General features: G+C 36.1%; 1 protein-coding gene across 3 annotated transcripts in view; it reads left to right on the top strand.

Annotated features, from left to right (window-relative positions):
* Positions 1-201: 201 nt before the first annotated feature.
* Positions 202-25,123, top strand: part of LOC122329990 (RNA-binding Raly-like protein) — a 120,062-nt gene continuing 95,140 nt past the window's right edge. Inside the window, exon 1 of one of the 3 annotated variants that reach the window (XM_043226749.1) lies at positions 202-397. The gene's annotated coding sequence lies outside the window, so the exon portion shown is untranslated. Of the gene's footprint in view, positions 1,109-25,123 lie in introns of all 3 variants that reach the window. The other 2 variants (XM_043226748.1, XM_043226747.1) reach the window with 2 other exon arrangements.

Raw genomic sequence — 25,123 nt, 5'->3', positions numbered from 1 at the left:
ATTATCTGAGGCGAGCGCGCGCGCGCGCGCACACACGTGCATACACACCTCGCATTACTTGTTTATCGTCACAAAACATAAAGACGAGGAGCAAGAACCACAAAGACGGCGTCGAGAGGCTCTCTTTAGACGTTACGTTGAGTCTGACATCATGGGAGCTCCGCGAGCTTAAAAGAGACGGTAAAAAATACAACGGGAGAATCACAGAAGGCTCTCAGTGTGGAATGATAACGACTAACTAACGGCGTCTCCTGTCAGCTCCTCTTCCCGCCGCTCAAGGCAGCAGCAGTCACGTGACAGCAGCGAGGGCTCACAGACTGAGAGAGAACGCGCTTCATTCGCCATACTGTGTTTTGTGCCATAACGCATTTTTATCGCAACATTTTACTCCCACTCGGTGAGTACGTTTCCAGGCCTTTTTGTAACCCTTTTTGTCTTTTCACTTGCTCTTTTTTTATTTTTTCTCTCTCCTTTTGCTGGGGTTTGAGCGTTGAGATTTGAAAAAGTGTTGTTTTGAGGCGTTTTTCGATCCGTACCTCAAGTTTTTAGTATGCAGTGATTCCTATCGGGGCTATTCAGTACTGAGTGACACTGGCCAAGTACGTGCTTGCAGTCGTGTGAAATCATGCAACTGGTTTTTAAATGGCCTTGGCAGTTCCATTTTTACGTATGTACGATGATATTTGTTTTTAACCCTTTTTCCTTTTTTGTTCTCTGCCATAGACTTTCGCTGTAGATATGCTTTGCTTGTATTTTGCGCTGTTGTTCATGAGAGTTTTGTGATTTTGATGTCACCGAGCGAAGCATTTGCTTTTATTTTGGTCTTTTCTTTACCCGAAAGTCATTTTCAGACCCGGTGACGTTTTAATGGAAACTTTTCTTGCAGCTTACCTGTCACGTTTGTTTATTTTTGCTGGTTTTTCTTTCATTTTTTAATGCCTTATCCTTTTGCAGATGATTTTAAGGTGAAGTGATTTTTGGATGTGCGCATTTTTCACGTAGATGATGCAAATTAAGGTGTCTATGAAGGGAATAATTGTTTCTTTGGGGGAAATATCAATCAGTGCGTCTTTGCTTTCGCCGAAGATGAACAGACTCTCCTTTGCAGGTATATAAGGACAAGAAATCAAACCTTACAGCACATGTTTGTTTGCAATAAAAGCAAGGCGATTCTGAAATGTTAATCTGTGAATGATGTATTCTTTGGCTGGGAGGTTTATCATCAAAATACACATCAGTAGTTGTGCTTGTGTGCATAATAACCACATTGCAAGTGAATGTCAAACTAAGCTGAACCTCTGTAAATCATACCTTTATCGTTGTGTAGATCTCTCACTCACCTTATGTGGATTTTATACCGATATATTGACATCCATTTGCTTTATAACTGTTCAAATGCATGGGTAAGCAAGCAGGTCCTACTATCTGTATTTTAGAGATAACCTTTAGCAACTGTAATCATGTGTTGGATGCCATATATTGTCACTATGAGGTTTGGATCATTTCTGGTGAACACATGCAGTATACAACAGGGCACGTTTAAATGCAGGTAAACTGAATAACATGCAACGTTGCATAAAAGGCTTCAAAACAAATGCAGATGCCTCAGAAATGAACTGAAAGAGTAACGAGCGTGTTGAACTGAAATCTCAAAAGAGATCCGGCATGCTGTTACTTTCAGCACCACGGACAGCGAATGGGTTCACGAATAGCGTTTCAGCACTCCGCAAACAAGAACAGACAACTTTTCATGCCATCTATTATGTACAACGAGGAAGCTTTTATAGCACCCACAGCTTATTTTAAGATCTGTCTGCTTAAAGGGATAGCTCGCACAGAAATGAGCAAAAATGCATTAGCTCTCATTTCGTATGGGGTCTGATATTGACAAAAGCAGTTCAGTTATTCCTTGAAACGTCCTCGCTGGTATCCCACAGAAGGAAATAAGTCATGGAAGACTTCGGGGTGAGTAGACATTTTTGGGGTGAGCTATCTCCTGCACGTATTTTACTGAAAGCGATCTGTGCACGTGCTTTCCCACAGTCCCTAAAAGCGGTGATCGGTGACACAGCAAGGTGCGTGTGGGTGGGCATGGTGATAACTGTTATTGTGCTTTGTTTTTTTTTCGTCTTAAGCTTCACCTATTCCAGTTAGCCCCCCCCAGAATATCTTTAGATTCTGTCTTAATGTCAGGCACTGTAGTGATTGTGAAGGTGCGCCGCTGCATTGAGATGTACATGGCGTGTGTTGAAAGGTGCCTCTGCTGCGTTGATAAATGTCTCTTTCTCTGTCATCCCTCCAGCTGGGTGTTATGATAGCCGGCGTTACTTCCTGCGGTGTCGTCTCAGCCCTCCAGGCAATTTTCCCCTGTTATCTGGGCGTCGCACATGAGAGCTATAAATGAGGGTTGAGAAATATAATAGCTCATGTGTGGAGATGGCTTTGCACTCATGAATAAAACATCCTTTCCGTTAGTAAAGGACTGTTTACGCTGGACATGTGCCCACCGTTCGAGTAGAGCTGGACTTTGTGTGCGCGTTGGCGGACTAACTTGTCTCTACTCTGTCATTTTTGGTGCACGCTTTGTTAGCTGATTTGTGCTTCCTGATCTGCTTAAGATTGGCATTGTTATTGATATCAGTTGTCTCTTTGCAGACGTTACAGCCAGATGCTCTTCTGTACCCAGAAGAATTTGCAGGAATGTCTCGGCCTCAGATTCTCACACTGCCAAAGCAACAGGACGCGAAGGATCAGAGTTAAAACCCCTTTGAACTGCGCTCTCTGATCTGTCACAGAAGGGGGAAAAAAACAGGGCCTGTTAGTGACACAGGGAATGTGAGGATGGAGTTGTTTCAGTTGATTTCGGCTGATAGTTGACTGCATTTTAGTTCAATCCAAAATTCAAATCAATTTCTCACGTTGGAACACTATTACAGTATGCTGAAAACATTTTGAATTGCAATAATAATTTATATTACTGTTTTTACTGTGTTTTTGATCAAATAAATGCAGTCTCGGATTAAAATGTCTTACTAACCCCACACTTTTAAATAGTAGTGTATATGCATAATAATAATAATAATATGCATAACGCGAAATGTGTTGTGAATGTTGTTTTTTTTAGATCTGTGTTACTGACATAGGAATAGTTGGAAAATGCATAGATTTGGTTCAGTTGAGTTGATTTCAAAAATTCAGTTAAGTTGACTTTTGCAGCGATGCCAGATTGATTATGAATTTAGCATTTTGTAGCCAAATCGGTAATTCTGTCATCCTTTTTTCACAGCAGTGTGTGACTGTCTCTATTGCTTCTGTGATGCACATACGATATTTTGAGGAGCACCGTTTCAGCAAGTGGACCCCATTCACTTTCACTGTACTGTATAAACTAAAATACATGTTTAAAACACATTCTTTTTGTGTTTTATAGGTTTTAAATAATGTATTTATATTTTACTTCGGTAAAGCAATTCACTGAAAACGAACCAAACATTTTTCTCTCAGATTTTGCTGGTGAATTCCACAAAAATAAAAGAGCATTTAATGCTTTGAAATAAATGTGACTTTTTGAAGTAAAGTTATAGTTCTAATTAAAAAAAAAAAAAAAAAAGTAAAGTAAAATATGATTTTGTCTGTGGAAATTTGATTACTGTGTGCACCTTTAAAGGGTTTTAAATGATATTATAAATTAAATAATATTTAATATTTAATATTCCACCTGCATCACCTAGGTGGAGGTTGGAAGGTAGTTTAGATTGCAGCAATTCATCAAACTTTTCCTTGTTGCGTAGTATTTGAAATATTGTGCACTGTTTATTTATGCACAAACGACTAAGTGAATTTTGATTTTACGTTCACTTTTAAAAGTCAAGCGCACAATTAAGACTTTGTCAGTGTCTTCTTTGACAGCGTTGCCTCATTTAACACAGACATTTTAACAGTAGGATTTCTAAATGATATTCTAATGACCAAGTCTTCATTGCTTTCCTAGACTCGTATTCTAATCAACAAAAAAACTCACAGTGATGAAGGACATAAACGCTTTTGAGTTCACAATGAGCTTATTTCCTAGCATGGTCGTATCTTAATAACAAGCAGAATTAGATAAAAGCTTCTCCCTCTGAAGGACTCTAACCTCTCATGTACCCCTGAGCAGATAAACAGCTCACCCTTGGCGATGAACACTGGGCTTTTATAAGCTCGCAGGAATCTGTTTCCCTTTTCAGAGCTGTAAATTTGATAAACGGGAGGATTCTTCTTTTAATAATCACATTCTCAACAATCAATGCCATTTCTGAAGAACAAGGGCAATCTAACAGAGCTTTTAAGTGCCAATTATGTTAAAGCATTCGAGTTATAATACAGTCCTTAAGCGCAACCTCTTCGGTGACATATGCTACACCAACTTTTCCAATTAAATTGTTTTGTTAACCTCTGTGACATTTTGAGTTTCAGCCAGTCATTAGAAGGAGCTCACTGACATTATCAGATCAGAGATTATTAATGTCAATCAGATTTATATAAGTTTGCTTCAAAAAGCCGAAGGGGCAGTTGAGGTTTGAGACAAAATGAAATCAAAATTCTCCCTGTGTAAGTTATTACATATCTGTCTTCATTATTTTTCACCCCTGCATTTTAATCACCTATAAAACCACTTTCCATTTCCCATATAGAGAAAACGTACTTATCTTCTTTAATGTCCTGTTTTAGTTTATGCATTACAGTTTTTTTGTGTGTGTGTCTTTTATTTATTATAATTATTAATTAATATTTTCATTCAGCAAGAAGGCTTTAAAATGACCTTTTCTGTCAGTCATTAATGAATGAATTGAAAAGTGACCGTGAAAGGCATTTATACTTAAATAAATAACATTTAATAAAACGTAATGTTTTCAGAAAAATGCTGCTCATCTGAACGTTGTTTATCCCAGAATTCTGAAAAAAGTGTATCAAGGTTTCCACGACCTTAAGGATCTTGTCACACTGAAGGCTGGAGTCTGAATGATGCTGAAAATAATAATAAATGAATCGGGAATAGGAATAAACGACTGTTAGGACTCTGTTGAGTACTGTTAAGCGATGGAGAAACATGATGCAGGTCGTTTTAGTTATTTTATTAGAACTGCACTCAGCGTATTTAACTTGCTGTTAAATATTAATACAGTAATATACCATAGAATTTAACGTGGTATCAGATTCTTTTCCTCCTGTCTTTTTTCTGAACTCAAAGCGCCGCCTCAGAGGCTCCCGATCTCATTCTAGCACAGAAAACAGTTATTTTACAGTGTGTTTAGGCTGACAGCAGGTTAATGGGCTGGACTGAGAGATGTGGCTCTGAGGGGCATCGGTGTAATAAGCGTGTGGTCTGATCTGTGGTTTGATCCTGTCACTTACTCGCGGCTGAAGAATCCGTTCTCTCGGCCAATCAGCTCTGAATCCAGTCTTTAATATGAATGTGTCTTCCTAGCACTCGCTTAAGACCCGTTTGGGCACGATGAGAGGAAATTATCCAGCTGCCCTCCAAAAACGTCTAAGAGTTAGAAGTGTGTCCAAGTTTTCACTTTAAAGCACTAATTGCCTGGTTTCCCTCCCATTAATTTCACGATGACATTCGAAAGACTAATTAATATCGGTGAAATGGCACAGAAAATCTGGCTGCTATTTAAGTTTTTTGCTCAGCAGACTTCATTTTTTTTTTTTCGGCCCAGCTGGGCCTGTTTCTCACTTAGTTTCGACTAGGTAACTTTTTTTATTTTATAATCAGACATACACATGCGGGCTGGGGAAAAGTCAGCAATTAAGAGCAAATACTAAATAAAAATTTAAGTAACATAAAAATGTAAGTGTTAAGTAACTTTTTAAGCTTTTGTAATTGGATGTCAGAGATCGAACCTATTTGCAAGATATTTTTACTAAATAGTTGGGATATAATATAATTAGTGCCTTTACATACACATTATATGTATGTGTACTGTGTATATTAATTATTTGTATATATATATATATATATGCATATATATATATATATATATATATATATATATATATATATATATATATATATATATATAATCTTAAATATACATACGTTTGTATTTATATGCATGATAAATATATGTAAATAAACTTTTATTTTGGATGCGATGTCATTTGACAGCACTAAATGTAATATTCATTACCATGAATGTATAGTTTTCAGGGGCCTCATTTGTAAAAGATTTTCCATTTTTACAAAGGTTTTTCAGATTTATAAAACCAAGTGCACGCCAGTACCTGCGCTAAAATCCCTTTATAAACCCCAGTTAGGGGAAGATTGTGCGTACCTGCAAATCCACCCCGACTCCTCCTATATGGAGCTTACAACACCTAGTTTTACTACGCATAACCTCATCTGCATATCATTTCCATGCATATTCCCATCCATTTGACACTGTTTAATTGTCAAAGGTACAAGACGTTTAAGAAATATAAAACACGGGCTATAAATGCCCTTTGGCCCATACATTTAATTTAACTGCTAAAAACAGTATCCTTGCTATGTATTAGAAAAAAGATAAAAACATAAATCTGAATAGAGTGGACCTCATCCTTTCATCGGCCAAATAGTATTTCAACAATTCAAATCAAACTACATGTATGCCATCTTGCTGATGAGGTGAACATGTTTTAGTTATTTGTAGCCTAAATCTTACCATTTTCTACAAATTGTAGACTATCCTTCAAATAGCGTTACTTTTCATAATGTTTTAGAGATGCCATCACACGACTTGTTGTACAGAAAGCTGTACTTATTCAGTCCAGATACTAGACCGTTCGGACCCCGAATCCAGTAGCGTTCTGAATGACCCCTGCTGACCTTATGTTGCATCTTTCATCTTTAATTTGTAGACCACTCCCTTCCCCGTCTGATAAACGCTTCTCATCCGGAGATATGTTGTGTGTGCGGCGCGCGTCTGTGTGACAGCCTGCAGTTTTTCGGCGCGATGAAGAATATTACTGTATCTACTAGTTTTCTGTTTCAGGTGTGATTATATATGTCCATTAGTTTACACTGTAATGATGCTTGCAGTCTCGCTCTATGCCGCGAATCAGTCTGTTTTGAGTATCATATATGGTTTTAAAAAATAAATGATGCACGCAATATAAGCTATTCTCAGTTTTTATTCTCACTTTTTGCAGTTTCTTTCTTTATATTTGTGTGTGTGTGTGTGTGTATGTATGTATATATATATATATATATATATATATATATATATATATATATATATATATATATATATGATCAGTTTAACAAAAAACAAATGAAGACATATTAGGCTTTATATGCTACTAATTTGGTCAGACATGTCATGTCAGTATGATTAAACTGAATCAAATATTGTGTACACATGTATAAGAGCAGCCTTGAGAACGCACGTTTATATGTTGCATGCCGTAAGCTTTAACGTTTATTCCTCACTGGGAAATATTTATACCTCGTTGTCTGTGGCAGATTAAATCATGATTCACTTCATGGAATCAATTTCACAGCCTATTTCAGCGGCACCGTGTCCCGTATCCCACTGATGTCGTTTTACCCCACTATTTGTCTCGCTTGGGATGCACAAGCTTTCCCAATATATTTATCCCTCTCTGTTTATCATATCAGCCCTGCATAAAATCTTCATTAATGCATATGATTGAAACCCCTGCATTACAGTGAGGAGAGGCTTTGTTTGTCTTGCTCCTTGTTTTTTGTACACCTTCTTCTTTACACGTACACAATCACAGTCATCTTATATAGCGGTGTGTTATTTATTAAGGGCAGACCAGCACCTTTCAGAACTCTATTAAGTGCAGATCTCTCGGCTTGCCAACATCAGGGAGAGCTGCGCTCCATCAGCTACAAGAGCTGTCGACTTTAAGACAGCTCCTAAACTATTAGAGTTATACTGTGACAAAGCTGCTCTCGCATACTGTCATACCCTTGTACTGATAAACAGTTGGCCTGTCACAGTCATGTACACTTGCGCTCCTACACTTTTGCTCTCATATTTGTTTGAGATCTCGGTTCAAGCTAGTAGTCGACCAATATTGATGCCAGTGCCATGGGAAGGGCAGCAGATGGCTGATTTATGATGAAAATCTATATCTATATCTATATATATACATACATACATACATATATATATATATATATATGTGTGTGTGTGTGTGTGTGTGTGTGTGTGTGTGTGTGTGTAGATATATATATTAACAAAAAAAAATAAAAAAATATAATGTTGCTAATTTTGTAGCTAATAGTATTGTGTATACATACTCTACTGTTCAATATTGGGGTCAATGCGACTTTTTAATATTTTAAAAAGAATTCTCACTGAGGCTGCATTTATTTGATCAAAAATACAGTAAAAATGTGAAATATTATTATGTTTTAAAATAACCATTTTACATGTAAATATAGTGTCTAAAGTATTTTTTTCCTGTGATGCAGCGCTGAATTTCGCATTGCTACTCTTATCGTCTCAGTAATCATTCTAAAATGTTTTAAATAGAAATCTTTGATAACATTTAAAATGTCTCGAGTGCTACTTCTGATCAGTTTATCTATAATGTTCTATTTGTTTTTACATAATACGTCTGAAAGCTATGCAGTATTGAAAGCGGCTGAGCCAAAAAGTCACATAGTGCAAAATGCAGTACTATTGTTGCTACATTTAGTTATTTACTCCCAACACAGGCTAGACTCTCCCCTTTTTTCCTGTGAGGCGTCTATCTTTACTCATTGCTGAGTCTGAGTGTGTTTGTGAGAGTTTTTTAGAGGAACCGAAAGAAAAGCCCTTCTGTAAAGGTGGGGGTTGTTGTTATGACTGAAAGAGAATGCGGGAGTGCATCACGTATATTCTAGCTATACCTTTGTTCCCTTCACTTTTTCTTGACCTTCTCTGTCGCGCTGGGGTTTTGTCTCTCTATTTCAGTCCCGCGGTGTTTGTAGTAACTGTAAGGGCTGTAATCATCCTCCCTCATTTATTACCTCCCTCATTTAGCGTTTGGCTCCTCCCACCCGCTCCTCTGGCTCATCATGTAATATAGTTTGTTTACATTCATTCACTGTCTCTTTCTGTAGGTTACATAATCATTCAGTAGGTTTAGCGCTCGTATACTGTATATGCTTGCATGTTGTAGCGAGTCTCAGGAAGATAGAAGATAAAGAGATCGCTTAAAAACAGGCTGTGATCCTTTTTGGGCCTTAATAAATGGTGAGCGTTAATATCAGAAGTGCTTGTTGTATTGCCTCATCACACTCGTGGCCAAACTAAATGAAACTGAAACTGAAACTGGTCTGAACTGGTGAGCAGGTGGTTGTGGAGTACAGATGCTGGTAAAGTGGGTAATACTACATCCAAATATCCATGAGTGATGAATACACAACTACTACTCCGTTCTGTTCACAGCAGCGGCGGCAGCTGGACTTCACCTGGACCTACTGGAACCGTATGCTCAGGCCAAAGATAGCAAATCATTTTGATATATCATTTTGATTTGTTTATATGTAGCGATGTTTGTTATTAAGATGATTAACCTCCTGCATATTCTCATTGGTAAAATGCATCTGGATATGTGTTTTAGTCATTTTTTTTAACTTTAATTCAGTAGAGTTCTTATTACAGCACATAATTGTGAATTTATCGTAATACAATGATTTTTTACATCAAAATTATTTTAATTCCATGTTTTATAATTATAATATAATTATAATATAATTAATAGTGAAATTACTGTAGTTTAGTTATATTAATTTATAATATATTTATTATATTTATTATATAAGCATAATTTTAGAGCAAATTTAGAGAATATTTTTTCAATTAACCTGAATATTTCTTTAAATAATTAATCATGAAACTAAAATGATTTTAGTTTATATTTTATAATAATTATACTATTACATAAAATTTTTGCTGTAATGATTTTTGAAAAAACACGTTAAATTGTAATGAAAGAACGTCATAATTTAAAATAATATTAATAGTGTTTTAATTTTCTTAAAGCTAAATATGTAATGTGATGTAACTATGTTGATCATGCACTTCAAATCAACAAAATATTAGGGGGAAAATTAATGAACATTTTTTTTCATTAAAATGAATTTTAGATAGAATAGATAAATTTGGTCTCTTCCATTCAATCCAATGATATAGAACAACAGAAGATAAGAATTCTTGGTAACACTTTACAATAAGGTGTCATTTGTTAACATTAGTTAATGCAACCAAAAATTAACAATGCATGTATTACACTATTTATCAATCTTTGTTAATGTTAGTTGAAAATACAGTCATTTATAGTTTGTTCATGTTAGTTCACAGTGAATTAACAAATGTTAACAAACACAACCTGTGATTTTAATAATGCATTAGTAAATGCTGAAATTATTATTAACTATAAATGCTGTAAGTACTGTTCATTCTTAGTTCATGTTAACTAATGAACCTTAATGTAAAGTTACCAGATAAATAAATGATTAGATATTGCAATGCTATAATACTAAAACAATGTAAAGTAGACCAAAAATAGGAATATATATATATATATATATATAGGTTCAGGTTCAGTGGCCCACGCTAACTGTATAGCGGTGGGGTTTCCTGCATGAGCCGCCCACCTCTTGACAAACATGAGGCCGGATTGATAGCCAGCGCTGTTCGTGCATCTGTGTCATTCCTTTTTATGAGTCACATCGTCTTATTGTCAAGCTCAGTGTCATTAGACTGGATTTGTCGAGAAGGGATCGCTCTCCACAGGTCACTCTAGTTTCTCCGGGGTTGCATCAACTCCGCTTAGACTCTATAGGAGACAGACCCCAACACGCTCGGCAGCCGACAATCTTTCTCCCGTTCTGCTCTCTCTACTCCACCAGCCACAATGGGAGCATCCGAGGCCGATCAGTTTCTGATGGAGCGTGACCTCAATTTCCTCTTCCTTTCACATGAGGAGAGACCAGGATAGAGGGATGAAAAATTGATTTGCATGTGTGTGGCTTTGAGGTGTTCGGAGAGCGAACGCAGTGCTCGTACAAGATTTCTCGGGGTTTGCTTGAGGATGTGATGGTTTGAAGTGAAACGCGAGGGTCCGCTGAACGCGGACGGGAGCGCCTGATGAATGATGTGAGCTGATGAGACGTCTCACCTTGAAATCTGAACCCGCTGCTTTGCTGTTAAAAAAAGGTTCTAGGTCAACGCAGACGTTAAGCTATCCTGACAGTATGAAAAAAAAGGTTTACTAACAAAGGTCGAGATGAAAAATTTGGATTTGAAACCATTGAGGTGATTGTTCAAGGAAACTGCATGCACATGAATAGAAAGCAGCAATGATGGCATGTTTTTACATCAAGCATCTGTGAACCTTTGCCATGGTAACAGAAAAAAGCCGTTTAGAGATTCATTTAGTAAGTCATTCAAGAAATTATAAATATTTTATACAGCCATTTAGTAAACATTAAGCGTAAGCGTAAATACTTTTGTTCACTGTGATAAATAACTTCTGTTGTTTTTTTAAAAACACAACCCTGTAAAAAATGAATTAATAAAATAACGTTAGACAAATAAAAAAGATCATTGGAGTACTTTTTACAAGAAAATACTATTTCAGTTTTGCTGTTTCTTAAAAAAAAACATGTTTAATTAAATGTTACTTTCCGTTTTTTGTGAAATTTACTATCCTTCATAATTTTTTTTCAATGAAGTATTAAATCATAAATAAACATGAATTACAATTAAGCGCAATTATAACAGAATCATATCCCCGCGTTTGTTTTATTAATCGTGTGAGCTCAAAGTGAGATATTTCAATTGTTTTCATTAGAATGCCATGCGATTAAATAGAGACTTTGGCCTTCTGCTTCTCTGGTTTTTGTCATAAAAAAGACCCTATAATCTCGAACACTATGCCAAGGTACCAAAGCGTGCAATCAAATGAATATGAACTCAAACATTTCTCATCAAATTCTCCCGAAAGCAAATCATTTGAGATATGCAATACGCATTCATTTTACACCTTTGAAGTCTCACCGTGTCTGAACACTTACTCATTTGTGTCTCTTCTTACATCTCCTAAGGAATTTTAAGAAAACCGTCTGAGACTAACTTTAAAAAATGACCCGAGCCGTGAAAAAGCAACCTCTGAGCAATAAAACGTGTCCCTGGGCTGCAATGAAAACCGTTTCGAACGCAGTATTACCCGAATCAATAACAGGCAGAAATCATCGGCGGAATCTGCAATATAGCAGCTTCATGCTGTGTCAAAGAGCACGAGTTTACATCATTCGATTAAAGTACTGCATTCAGAAACATTGATGGCGGGATAGTCAAGGGCTGTTGAAAGTTTCTCCATCAATCAGAAATATTTTTCAATGGCCACAGGTTTGTGAGCACCTAAAGTTTGTCGCAAAACACCTTTTCACAAGAAAACTCAATATGAAACGTCCTTTCACTTTATTAAAGAAAAATACTTCTACAAGTACTTGATACTTCATTCGGTATGACTCATCTACAGGTTAATGCAGTACAGGTTTTCTCATGCTTGAATAATAGTTGATATTTGAAAGTGGAGGTGTGTATGAGTTCATGCCACTCAGCTATTCAAGCTGTAAGTAAAAAAAAAAAAAACCCATTCATTTTCACTTTTGAGAAAGAGCTTTCATTAATAACGAATAAACATCGATACCAACCGTGAGCTTCGAGATTAAGTATGCCTTGCTGCTCGCAAATAAACAAGTGGGAATTATATATTTGTTTGGTAATAAATCATTAATCTTACCTGTGTGTTGTCTTAAAAGCTTCAAAACATATAGTAACAATAACAACTAAACAAACATTTACAGGCATGATACGAGAGACAAATGAGTGGAATTTACAGCGTTGCCTAGGCGATCAATGGACGTAGCGATCGACTGATCGGAATCGAATAATCCAGAAAGACAAGGGTGATTTCAACATACTAGCTGCCCCCAACCCTGCCGTATTCAATCAGAAGTCGCTGATACTGGAATAGGACTACCTCTTTCCACGAAGAGCTGCGATTGGCGCAATCGAGTACGTTTATACGCTTTCAAAAGACAAATTGACTAGATTTAATTACATTCTTTTAATTGGAATGTAAGTAACTGCAGATCAGTTGTATCCAACACAATTTTTTTTATATTCTATTTCTTCAAAAAATAACTTCAGACTAGTTTTGTATTGTTGTGATTCATCTTGAAGCTGGATGGTTTGGATAGTGGCTTAGGAAAGCGATTCCCAAGTGGACAAGTATGATGGAAAGTTTTAGACTGAAAAAGATGCTACACCCTAAAGCAGTGGTTCCCAACCTTTTCTTGTTTGAGGCACCCTTGGAAAGCCTTTCAAAAGTTCCCGGCACCCTTATAAGGAAATAGATATTTGAAATCTCCGTAGCTTTTTTATTATTATTTATTTATTTGTTTCATTTCGAGAGTTTGCATGCAACAACACCTTATACCTAGTCCTAGATGATATGAGAATACTGTTTACACCAGTGGTTCCCAACCTTTTCTTGTTTGAGGCACCCTTGGAATTTTTTCCCCGAAATTTTGGCGGCACCCTCAAAAGATCTCACGGCACCCCTTAGTGCCGCGGCACACTGGTTGGGAACCACTGCCCTAAAGTGTAATTTTTTTACTATTTACTCAGCCTGATGCCATCGCTGTTGAAAAAACTGAATAGGTTGGTTAGGTATAGGCATGGATGCTGGTTTAAGATGGTCCTCAGCTGGTCATGAGCTGGTTTTAGATGGTCATGTGCCCATGCTTAAACAAGCTCGTGCTCCAAAACATACCTAACCAGCATACACTGTTTTTATCAACAGGGATCCCATATGCGTAAGGCTTTCCTTAGATGAATACAACACTTATTAAGAATAATAATCTTGGTGAGTCCATATAATGTTTGCAGGTGTATGAGACCTCCTTCAAAACAAGTGAAGATGGCAGTTATCCAGTTGACCCCAGTAAATAAGTCTGTGTCTTCTGAATCTAAACAATGGGTGTGTGTGAATATAGTAAATACTAATGTTTTGTAACCTTAAAACATTGCTTCTGGCTAGCTGTTTCAAGAGTTTACGTTTGATGTAAAAGACAGAACGCTGCGGCAGAGTGCAAACGGCATGAGAGTGAATTAATAATAGAATAATTTTCATTTTTGTGTGGAGTATGTCTTTAAACCCGTTTCTGTTTTCTGTATACCTCTGTTCTTGATTATTGAAAACAATATCTAGTATCTAGCATAATATCCATTTTTTTAAAAAATATCCATTTCTGTTTTGATATCGGCTAAAGGGTTTTAAGACTGACTTACGGTGCTGTGAGGGTAAAACTGATAATCGAGGAGTTGTTTGAAAACCCCTTTGAAAAACAAGTGGGGGAAAAATACTTCCAGAACCAAGGCTGCTAGAAAAAATGAGCTCTGTTGAGCTCTATTGAATTGGAAGCTGGAAGATACTATAGAGAGAAACAGAAAGACAGAGAGCTAGGCTGAAAAGAATAGAGCGGTATGTTCATTTTTTTTAACACAGGATTCTGAGAATTGCTGGAGAAGGTCTGGAAGGAGCCGATGCAATTTTTATGCATGTCAGATTCTGTGTGTGTTACATTAGATAGTATGCATGCACATGTGTGCTCATTTCACACAAAAGATAATGCACCTTCAGGCACGACAGACCTGGGCAATAGCATTTCAGATCATCTTTCTAAATGTCTGGAAATAGCATTGATCTGATAAAAACTGCAGTTTAACTAACCTTTCTATCTGTCCTTTTCTATTCGTAAATGGCAGGCGCGTTGCTGGCGTGCTCATGCAGGGTTTGTTCGTAGATCAGCATCTGTCTCTGTCTTTGTGATGACAGTGGAGACTCTCATCTCGCTCCTGCTTATTGATTTTTCCCTTCCCATGTTGACGTTGATGTCGTGAAATGAGCTTCGGCTCCGTGAAATGTTACTGTGTTCAGTCGCGCGTCCTTTTCTCTTTCACTGCCGCTTCCCCCTTTTCACTAATGAATATTTTCTGGCTATAAAGTGCAACAGCCACCCATCAACTCGATTCGCGTCTGTTTTACGAGATTATTTGTACAGTCCAGTTCCACGGGAACTCCGTGAGCTCATCGTTTTAAATCAAAAACAGATCATTAAAGGGTAAAGTGATTACAGCTTCACGGGAAACTTTATGACATTATCGCTTAAATGTCGCCGCACGTTTGTAGATGTGTTCGTCAGAGCGTGTTTATAAATGTGTTCATCCGTCTGGCCCTTGTGTTTTGTGTTTATTATGTGAAGGCTAGCCATGCATTGCCAGACATTTGACTATCAGCGTGCAGTGAGGTCCAACATTTTACTTATAAATATATATGATTTAAAATGATGATATATGGCAAATGCTGCATATATTTTTTAAAAAGCTTTTTCTTTTTTTATCATCTCTGATGTTATTATTTGTCACTGACCTGTATTTTTTTTTTTCTCTGTTAATTTGAATGCACTTCAGATGCTGCCAAATTTCAAGTTAAACTCAGCAGTCTAATAGCGAGAGTAAATGTCTCATTGAATCACTACTTGATTCCTGTTGCTTATTTGGACTCAAACCAGTTATTTAGTCTCATGTTTTATAAAAGCGGTCCTGTTGGGCCACAATTTTCTTCCACAGTTGTGCGGACTGCTTGCTGGGCTGAGTTTTGCCTTCAAAGTCAACATGAAATAATACCGTACCCGATTTATTAGTTTCTTAATATACATGACAGGCTGAAATCATCAGTGCATGTAATTCCAAAGGAAAAAAATGTTTGTTTAATCATAATTAAATGATTTTATAAATCCTAATGCGTCCTTTCCAAGATCCTGCCAGTAGTTAATGTTAATCTAATAGCATTTACTGATAGATATAAAAAACGCATTATCATTCAGACGCTCTTAAAGGTGAACATGACCTTCAGTCTTCATCAGGGAACCTTTTAAAATGTTTGTGTTAGCGGTTTTTCCTGGAAGCAACCACTGCACGTTTTTCTGGTTGAATATTCCGGTGGACTTAGAAATAAATCACAGTTTGTAGAACCAAAATGTTTTTTGAATTCTGTTTCATGTTGGCTTTCCTGGACTTATTGAGAACGATGCACTTTAGTTTCATTAGGCAGAAAAAATGATCTGTTTGTAAGACCTGTAAGGATCTCTCCTCTGCATCTCCATAACTGAGGTTGATGCGATACACATCTAGATGCATATCTAACGTTACTGATGTGGTGCGATGCATTGCAGTATGATTCCGGATCGATCAACGCAATGTGATTCAGTGTAATATGATGCTGTGATGCTGTGCAATTCAGTATGGTACAGATCATAAATTTAATTTAAGTGTCTTTTGACTTCTAATGTCTTGGTCTCCATAGTGCTGTGTCATATTCATGCAGCAGTAGAGGTGATGAGAGAGTACGCTTGAGAATGCGAAAGCCTGCAGTTTCTGAAGTGAGAAGGGAATAATACTGTATCTTTTAGTTTTATGTTTCTGGCATGATTATATATGTCCATCGGTTTACACTGTAATGACTCTAATCAATCTGTTTTAAAACTAGAGGCGGAAAACAGACGTTTTCTCATGCTGAGAGATAAGCAGATGCATGCGTTTGAGAAAATATCATATATGGTGTTAAAAATAAATAATGCATTGGATGATAAGCCATTCTCTGTTTTTATTTATACTCCACTAGAAGAGAGGCACGTTTGGAAGATTGAACAAACTTCCTTCCTACAAATATCTGTAGTTTTAAATATTTTTTAATAGTTTTCTTTCCCTGATGCAAATATATTATAAACAATGCATGGATGCGTGTGATACTATTTCAATCTTATGCACGCTTTTTTAAATCGATGCACTGCATTCTTAACCTTTATGCTGATGCACCAATGTGAATCTGTACATTTTTCCTTCCCTAGTACACTTGCATGACAAATCAAATGTTGATTTTCTGCCTTAAAGCGGGGTGTTTACACTTGGCAGGTTTGATTTGATTAAAACAAGCTCTGATGCAATTGCTTTGTTAGTGTGGTTTATTTGAATTTATTTGAATAAGTGTGAATGCTGCCGTCTGAACCCTTTTCAGGGATCTCGTTTGGTTCAACTGATGTATGAACTCAAATACAGACCAAAGACGCCTAAATGAACCAAAAAACTGGACATGGTATCACATGATACAACCCTAAACAGGACAGAATGCTCAAGCATATGTTTTTTCTTGCCATAGGAGCTACGTTGCCTATTACATTTCTCCTTATAACAGATCTCCGTATGTGCCACTGAAGAGTTCCTGGCACTGTTTCGACTCCTATACGCATTTTACAAGCTGGTAAAAATGCCACCATATGTACACACATACAACGAGCACATTTAAAAAAGCACACAGCAGTTTGCAAAATTTACGGCATAACACCTGTCCAACCTATCTGGCGATAACACTTTTAGCATAGCTTAGCGTAGATCATTGAATCTAATTAGAATTAAGGACGTTTGCTGCCCTAACATGGCCGCAGCAAGCGCAGTAATATCACACAACAACCGAAAACAGACAGACCCTTTTGCTTCCACAGGCAGCTTGTCCCTAAAGCTGGGGACTATTTTCCACAGGCGCTGTGTGGTATCATTGCACCTACTGCGGGAATGGTACGGCAGCAAAGTTCCTTGATTATTACGCCGGAATGAGAGTATTGTTTCTAGTCACACCAGCCTAGAAAACGTTTCATTTTCCGTCCGGCTTACATGATGCAACTACAGAAGAGTCAAGTTTTAAATGGGAAACATATGAAATCTCTTGGGTCATTTTTAAATGAGATGCTTCTGGTCAAATTGGATTCAATGATCTATGCTAAGCTATGCTAAAAGTGCTATCACCAGACAGATTGGCTGAATGGATTCTACTTTTTAACTCTCGAGGGGTTGGAGAATGGAGCCCATTTTCAAAAAAAGTGGAGTGTTCCTTTAATTAAAGGGTCAGCTGAGCGTCAGAGGTTCCTGTCTTCTTCTCAGAGGTCTTTGGGAGCTCATTACAATCTTCAGCATTCTCTTAAATCATGAGCTTCAGCAGATTTCCAACACTGACTGGATGCATTACTGGATGCGTCTGTATCTGATTCAGGCAGCATGTCTCTTACCAGGATCAAACTAAGCACACTCATTAGGAACGAGATAAAGCTAATTACTATCAATACTCTGAAGTATTTATGGAAATGAGTCACTGCAATTAGGCAGCTATACACAAACGAAGAGAATCAGAGGCTTAGTTAGGAAAGTCAATCCACATTCAAACAATCTGACAAAAAAACCTATTTCGATCTCTAATTAGTACGAAAGTGATTTTGGCACACACGTGTGATTCATATGCATTAATCCACGGATAGGCTGTAGGCTTTCTGCAGGAATACATATTAATAATGTATGAAGCCCTTGTTGCTGAAAATGGGCTTCTATTTTGAAAGAATCTCTGTCACAAATGAGCTGAACCCATCGTTGTGTGCATCAAGTAAACTCTTTTTCATATCTACATTTAAAAACATGTGAAACGTAAATGAACCAATATTTATTTTCATGATAACTGGTCCTGGCTGTAGTGTGCATGATTTAGTGCATGTTTTCTCTAATGTTCTTAAGAAATATTTTCTGCTTCTGAAACTATTTATTCGGTTAACGTAGCCAAGAAAATCAAATAATATTTACCAAATGGAAATAGTTTTCATAATGACTCGAATCCATTTATAAATTAATACATTTATTACGCAGGGATGCAATGCATTGATCAAAAGTAACAATTAAGCCATTCTAAATTGTATTTCAAATATTTATTTAAAAATATATATTTTAAATAAATGCTTTATTTATATATTTTCTATTTATCAAAAAATTCCTGGCAAAAAAAGTATCACTGTTTCCACAGAATAATCTTCATAATTGTTTTCTGATAATTAATTTTAATCATAAAAGAAAAGAAAAAAATGTGCTTTCTTATCAAAATAAACACATTCTTGTGGGAGCATGAGAGACTTGTTTAAAAATTGCACCAATCCCAAACTTTGAATTGTACTGTATTTCAGCATATTTTAGAAAATTATCCTGATGGCTAAAACCAAATCCTGCCCTACTGAAGTTACATGCATTGTGTGAGTCATTTTGTATTTTTCTGCGTAGTTAGGATTTCAGCTAAATGCTGAACAAGTGTGCATGATAAAACACTCTTTGTGCTGAACAGAATGGACCAATCAGGCAGCTTCCTGAGTACGTGAACAGGAAATGCACTACTTTTGCATTTCTCTCATCTCTTTAACGCCATCTGTCCGGTTTCTACTTAGCTTGAGTGCTAAGACCCGCAATGGACCAAATCCAAGTTCTCCCATCATTTGGATATTATTTACTGATAAGCATCTGCCGCATTAATGCTTTTTCCATTTAAAAAGCATATTTAATACTCACATCACCTTTAATGTCGCTGACTGCGTATTTGTGGCACAGACTGCATTATTTGTGCATTTTCATTGCTCTGAATTAATTCACTTGTTTTCATTTCTGCATCCAGTGTATCACTTCTCCATTTGATGAAGATTAAATTGAGTGTGTGAGATTATATTGAATGCCTTAAGCAAACTAATGTGTGAATTGATTTGCTGGGGAAGATTGTTCTCCCCGGCTGCTGGCAGATGCTTCAGCCTTCATTTCCTCAGTTTATTTTCACTAAAGACAGGAAGTCTCTCGGTACGTGAGAGTCATGTGTACTCAATACAGTCACAGTGTACCGGACCTAATGATCACTTGAAGTCCTGCTGATGTTTTTGACAAAAAACATCCAAGGCTGCATTTACAAACACAACAAAAACACTGGTAATATTGTGTAATGTTATTACTATTCTAAATAACTTTTTTTTAATATATATTGTAAAATGTAATTTATTATCCTGTGATGCAAAGCTGAATTTGCCGTAGGCATGATTCTTCTGAAATAATTATAATATAATTAAATTTTAATCCTATTATTATTATCAGTTTTAATATATAATAAAATATTTTAGTTATATATTAAAACTGATAATAACAATAATTAATATATATATATATATATATATATATATATATATATATATATATATATATATATATATATATATATATATATATATATATATATATATATATATATATAATGTTTTTGTGTACATTGATACATTTTATAGGTTTCTTAGATAAACCAGTTCAAAAGAGCTAGTGTTATAAATGGAAAACGGTAATAAAAAAAATAAGTTAATAACAAACAGTCAACACTGCATTTATTACATTATTCATTAAACTTTGTTAATGTTAGTTAATGAAAATAAAGTTGTTCGTTGTTTGTTCATGTTAGGTTGCAGTGCATTAACTAATGTTAAGAAACTCATCTTGTGATTTTACTTGTGCATTAATAAATGCAGTAGTTAACTAAGATTAATAAATGCTGTAGAAGTATCATTCACTCTCAGTTCGTGTTAACTGATGCTGTTAAGTACCTTATTGTAAAATGGTACCATGAAAACTTTCATTTTTGCTGAATAAAATGTGCATTTGTTTAAATATATATATATATATATATATATATATATATATATATATATATATATATATATATATATATATATATATATATGCAGTATTGTAGTTATAGAACACTTTTAGTCTTTCTTTCGTTCTTTCTTTCTTTCTTTTCTTCTTTCTTTATTTTCCATCGTGTCTTGCACTCTTGGAGGTAAACTCTCTTCTCTTCTCTTATCTTGGTGGTGTATTGGAGCCCAAAGCACCGGCCCGACTGAATGAGACCAGAATAATTCAATCAGATTGGCTGAGATCTCATTTCAGGCTGTTTGCAGGCCGCTAAGCACAGGCTTTGCTTCTGTCAGAATCCCACACAATGCCCTGGGACCGCTGATTGACAGCTCTCAGGTTCTTTCAGGTGGAGTTCATCATTACATTCCATTTTTCCTGGAAGTTCTAGCCGTTTTCCGTTGCGCCTCTGTGGCTTTCACATTACCCTATTACCAGCGGTGTGTTTGGGTGAGTTCATCCGTGTCTACACGTATGTGAGAGTGTCGATGCTTTTACACTACGCTGATTGCTGGAACAGTCCTCTCGGAGCAACCGGAGGTTAAGTGCCTGACTCAAGGGCAGCTCACTTCTGGGGATCAGGGTCACACTGGGGACAGAATAGACGGGGAGGAGACGGACCACCGGTTGAAAAAATTCATGGAAAAAGGAGATTGTTTTCTTTTATGTGCAGTAGTTTATATGATTTAACATGAACTGGACCAGACTTTTTTTTAAAACTAATTTACGTTAAAGAAGCTAAATTTGATATTATGCTATTTTTTGGCTAATGTGAAAAACGTTATGTATCTGGTATCTGCAAGGTCTTTAAGGGTAGGACAATGTCTATGAAATTGTAAAAAGCATGATTTATAGTTCAGATGCAAATCTTCACAAACATTTTTTTAAAGGAAACTTTCACTTTTTTTTGGAAATAGGCCCATTCTTCAACCTGTCCAGAGTTAAAAACTTGAGCTTTACCATTTTTGAATCTATTCAGCCGATCTCGGGGTCTGGTGATAGCACTTTTAGCATAATTGTTAATTGAATGGGAATATAGTTCCTAGTCATATCAGCCTAGAAGACCACCACGTTTCATTTTCCGCTGGTCTTAGTACACGCTTTAACTACAGAAAAGGAAAAATATTGAAACTCTCTGTTCATTTTTGAATGCAATGCTACTGGTCTAGTTGGAGTCAATGATCTATGCTAAGCTATGCTAAAAGTGCTAACGCCGGACCCCGAGATTGGCTGAATGGATTCAAAAACTGTAAAACTCAAATTTGGGGGAGATGGAGAATGAACTTATTTCCAAAAAAAGTGTTCCTTTAATGTTTGATTCAATTTTTAGAAAATAGAGTCAAAAACATTAATTATCATAGTAATTTAAACAATTATCAATCAATTAGTATATTAATTAAATAACATTAATTAACAAAGATTTTTACTGCCCTAATGGTTTAAACTTAAAATGTTTGATTTAAACATTGAATTTTATATAATAGTGCTCTAAAAAGGAGCTATTTTTTTCTATTTTTTCTAAATTAATTTTATTGCTATTTTTGTGAAGAGTTCATCCACGCAGATTTCATTTTTACCTGTTTTATCTTATAATATTTAATAAAAATGTCTTGGTCTTCCAGTGCTTCTTGATTTTCCAACAGCTGATAGACAGAGCCAAGTCTCTGTCCTACTTTTTTCTTTTTTGATCCTTCTGTTTATTCTGACTTTAAGAGGTTTTTAGTATACTTTTACATTACCCAGCATTCCCATCAGTATTCTCGTAGCTTTTAACAGGATAATCAGTTAATCAGTCAGGTCATTTTAATATTCATGAAGTTATTTTAAGCATGAACACGTATCTGATGGACATAATGCTAAGCTATAACTTAGGGCTTTCTTAAAGGGATGCTCCCGTCATAAATGAAAACTCTGTCATAATTTACTCATGTTTATGCACACCTGTATGACTTTTTTCTTCTGCTGAACACAAAAATAAATTTTGGGAAACTAACAATTGAGTGCATTGACTTCTATTGACAAAATAATTTTTTTTTTTTATTTTGGGGTGGAGTATCTAATGTTGAAAAACCCAGCATAGCTATGTTTTGAAGCATGGCTGTTGGTTTGAGCTGGTTTAAACTGGTTTTGGATCGGTCCTAAGCTGGTTCTGAGCAGGAGCTAGTTGCTCAGGACCTGCTCACGACCAGCTGATGACCAGCTTAAACCAGCTCAAACCAGCAGCCATGTTTCCAAGCATAACCAGCATATGCTTTCTTTTCAACAGGGTCTCTTTAAAATGGAATAGTAATTCTGATTATCATGTTTAGAAAATGCACAGTAAAATCAGAAGCAGTTGTAAGACAGGTGTTATTGTACGGCTTGTAAATTGGTGCACATGGATAAATGGTCCAGTCGGCACAGTTTGCTACAGAAGGTCATGACCCAAATGTGCAATACCGGCATTACACAGACAACGTTCACGCACTCAAAATGTTCCACAAAAAAAAACTGATCTGAAATGCTCTGAGATGGAAGGAATTAAAAATTGAGGCAAATCTGCTTCCCAGAGTGCTTTGCACTACTTTGGTTTCTTTGAATGCTCTTGAATAGTGCAAACAGCTCGTGACTGGTGCACATCTCGGCATGCTTTTACCATGTCTGCACCGAGCCACAGACCCGTCTCAGAAATAAACATCCTGTGTTGGGTTTTTGATCTCTGGATCGCTCCCTCTCTACCCGAAAGCTCTCTTTCTTTTCTTTAGTATATGCTTCATGTTTTTGAGAACACAGATGCGGAGAATTCACACGACTTAGTTTGACGTTTATAATATTCACATTTGTGTACGTACAGGAGGCACGGCAGGAGTTCTATTTATTTGACAACCAGGGTTTGCTGGCTTCAGATCTTCTTCACAGAAACCCCGCTCATCCTCTTCCTCTCTTTCATGCTGTTGTTTATGACATCTTTAACCTCTGTAGTTAATTTTATTCTATAATTTTTTATGATAATGCATTCGTGCAGGACTGTGTTAGTCCTGTTTTTGGAGACATACAGATCGTGTAAATGTGAAGGTATGAAGGAAAATCTAGTCTTTTTGTACACTTGTATGATTCTTTGGGGGAAAAATAACTTTTTTGGTGTTCAGTTCTGCACATAAGTTTCAAAAGTAAGATTTGAATGTGATTAATTTTATGCTTTTAAGGCTCTGTTTATTTTAATATTGTCAAATATTACATAAATAATAAATACTTGTGTTGATGCTGATTTGGTGCTCAAGAATAATTAGCAAATTTTAAGACATTACACAATAATACTTATATAATAATTCAATTAAATGTCTTTATTCTCACTTTTGATCAATTCAGTGCATTCTCGTTGAATAAAAATATTAATTTCTTTAACTGACCCCAATTATAGCATATTATATTAGCCATTTTACCAATGTAATATAATTATTTTAGTCATTACAAGGCAAAAAGACAATACTATGTTTGTTTAATATAATGCTCAGAAGGTATTCAGTGGCCCGAAAGAGTATTTGAATAAAATGAATTAGTAAAAATAATAAAAACAATTAGATTATACAATTGAAACTGGAAGTCGAGAACACTTTTTCTATGGCAAATTGAAGGTAATTCTGAGAATATTTGTTTATATTGTAATAACAAAGTGGCATGGCATAACCATGGCACAAACATGGCATAAACGTACCTTGGTGCACTCTTTAGCGAGACACAAAATATGTGTCCATAAGTACATTTCACTCCAGTTTCCAAATGACGTTAACACTCAAGGCATAATTTTCTCACAATTACTTAAAGAATATCATATTATGACTTCAAAACAATATTAATATGCTGGGATATTTAAAAATTGATGCATCACACAAATCCAGCTTCATATCTAGGGGTTTTATAGATGATAGGTTTGTATTTGAGAGGCAAGGAGCTCCGCTTCATATCCTGTGTAACTACGGTTCGACAAAACAGTTCAAATCTGTGTAAAAGGAAGTTGAAATGGCACGGTTGCATCAACAAATGCCTTTTTATATCAGTTTTGCATTTGTTACATTATCGGGTAGGCTTAGGGTTTGGTGCAGGGCATATTTCCAACATTAACTTTTAGCAACAGTCCACGGATATTTCAATTCTGAATCGCCACAATACGTACTTATATTAATGTAATAAAATGTGTCAGGGTTCACGTACTGAACCTGTGTTTTAGTTTTTCTCTTTAAAACTGTAGCGAAACAGACACATAAAAACAGCGATGCACAAAAAGTCCACAGAGGTATATATTTTTATGTGACGAGGTTGTCCAAATATTTGTTGAAGGCCAGTATATAATACCGTATATTATTGGCATTGATTGGAGTAATGATTAGGCTAGCTATGACTGTTTATCCATGATTATCGATGCCATAAATGCATTTTGATAAGGCGTCTTACAAAGAGGGTCTGGAAGGGTTGGATGTTATAAGGAGAAAATA

This window comes from Puntigrus tetrazona, chromosome 24 (assembly GCF_018831695.1).
Source record: "Puntigrus tetrazona isolate hp1 chromosome 24, ASM1883169v1, whole genome shotgun sequence".
NCBI lineage: Eukaryota > Metazoa > Chordata > Actinopteri > Cypriniformes > Cyprinidae > Puntigrus > Puntigrus tetrazona.
This window is presented reverse-complemented; position numbering and strand designations above follow the sequence as displayed.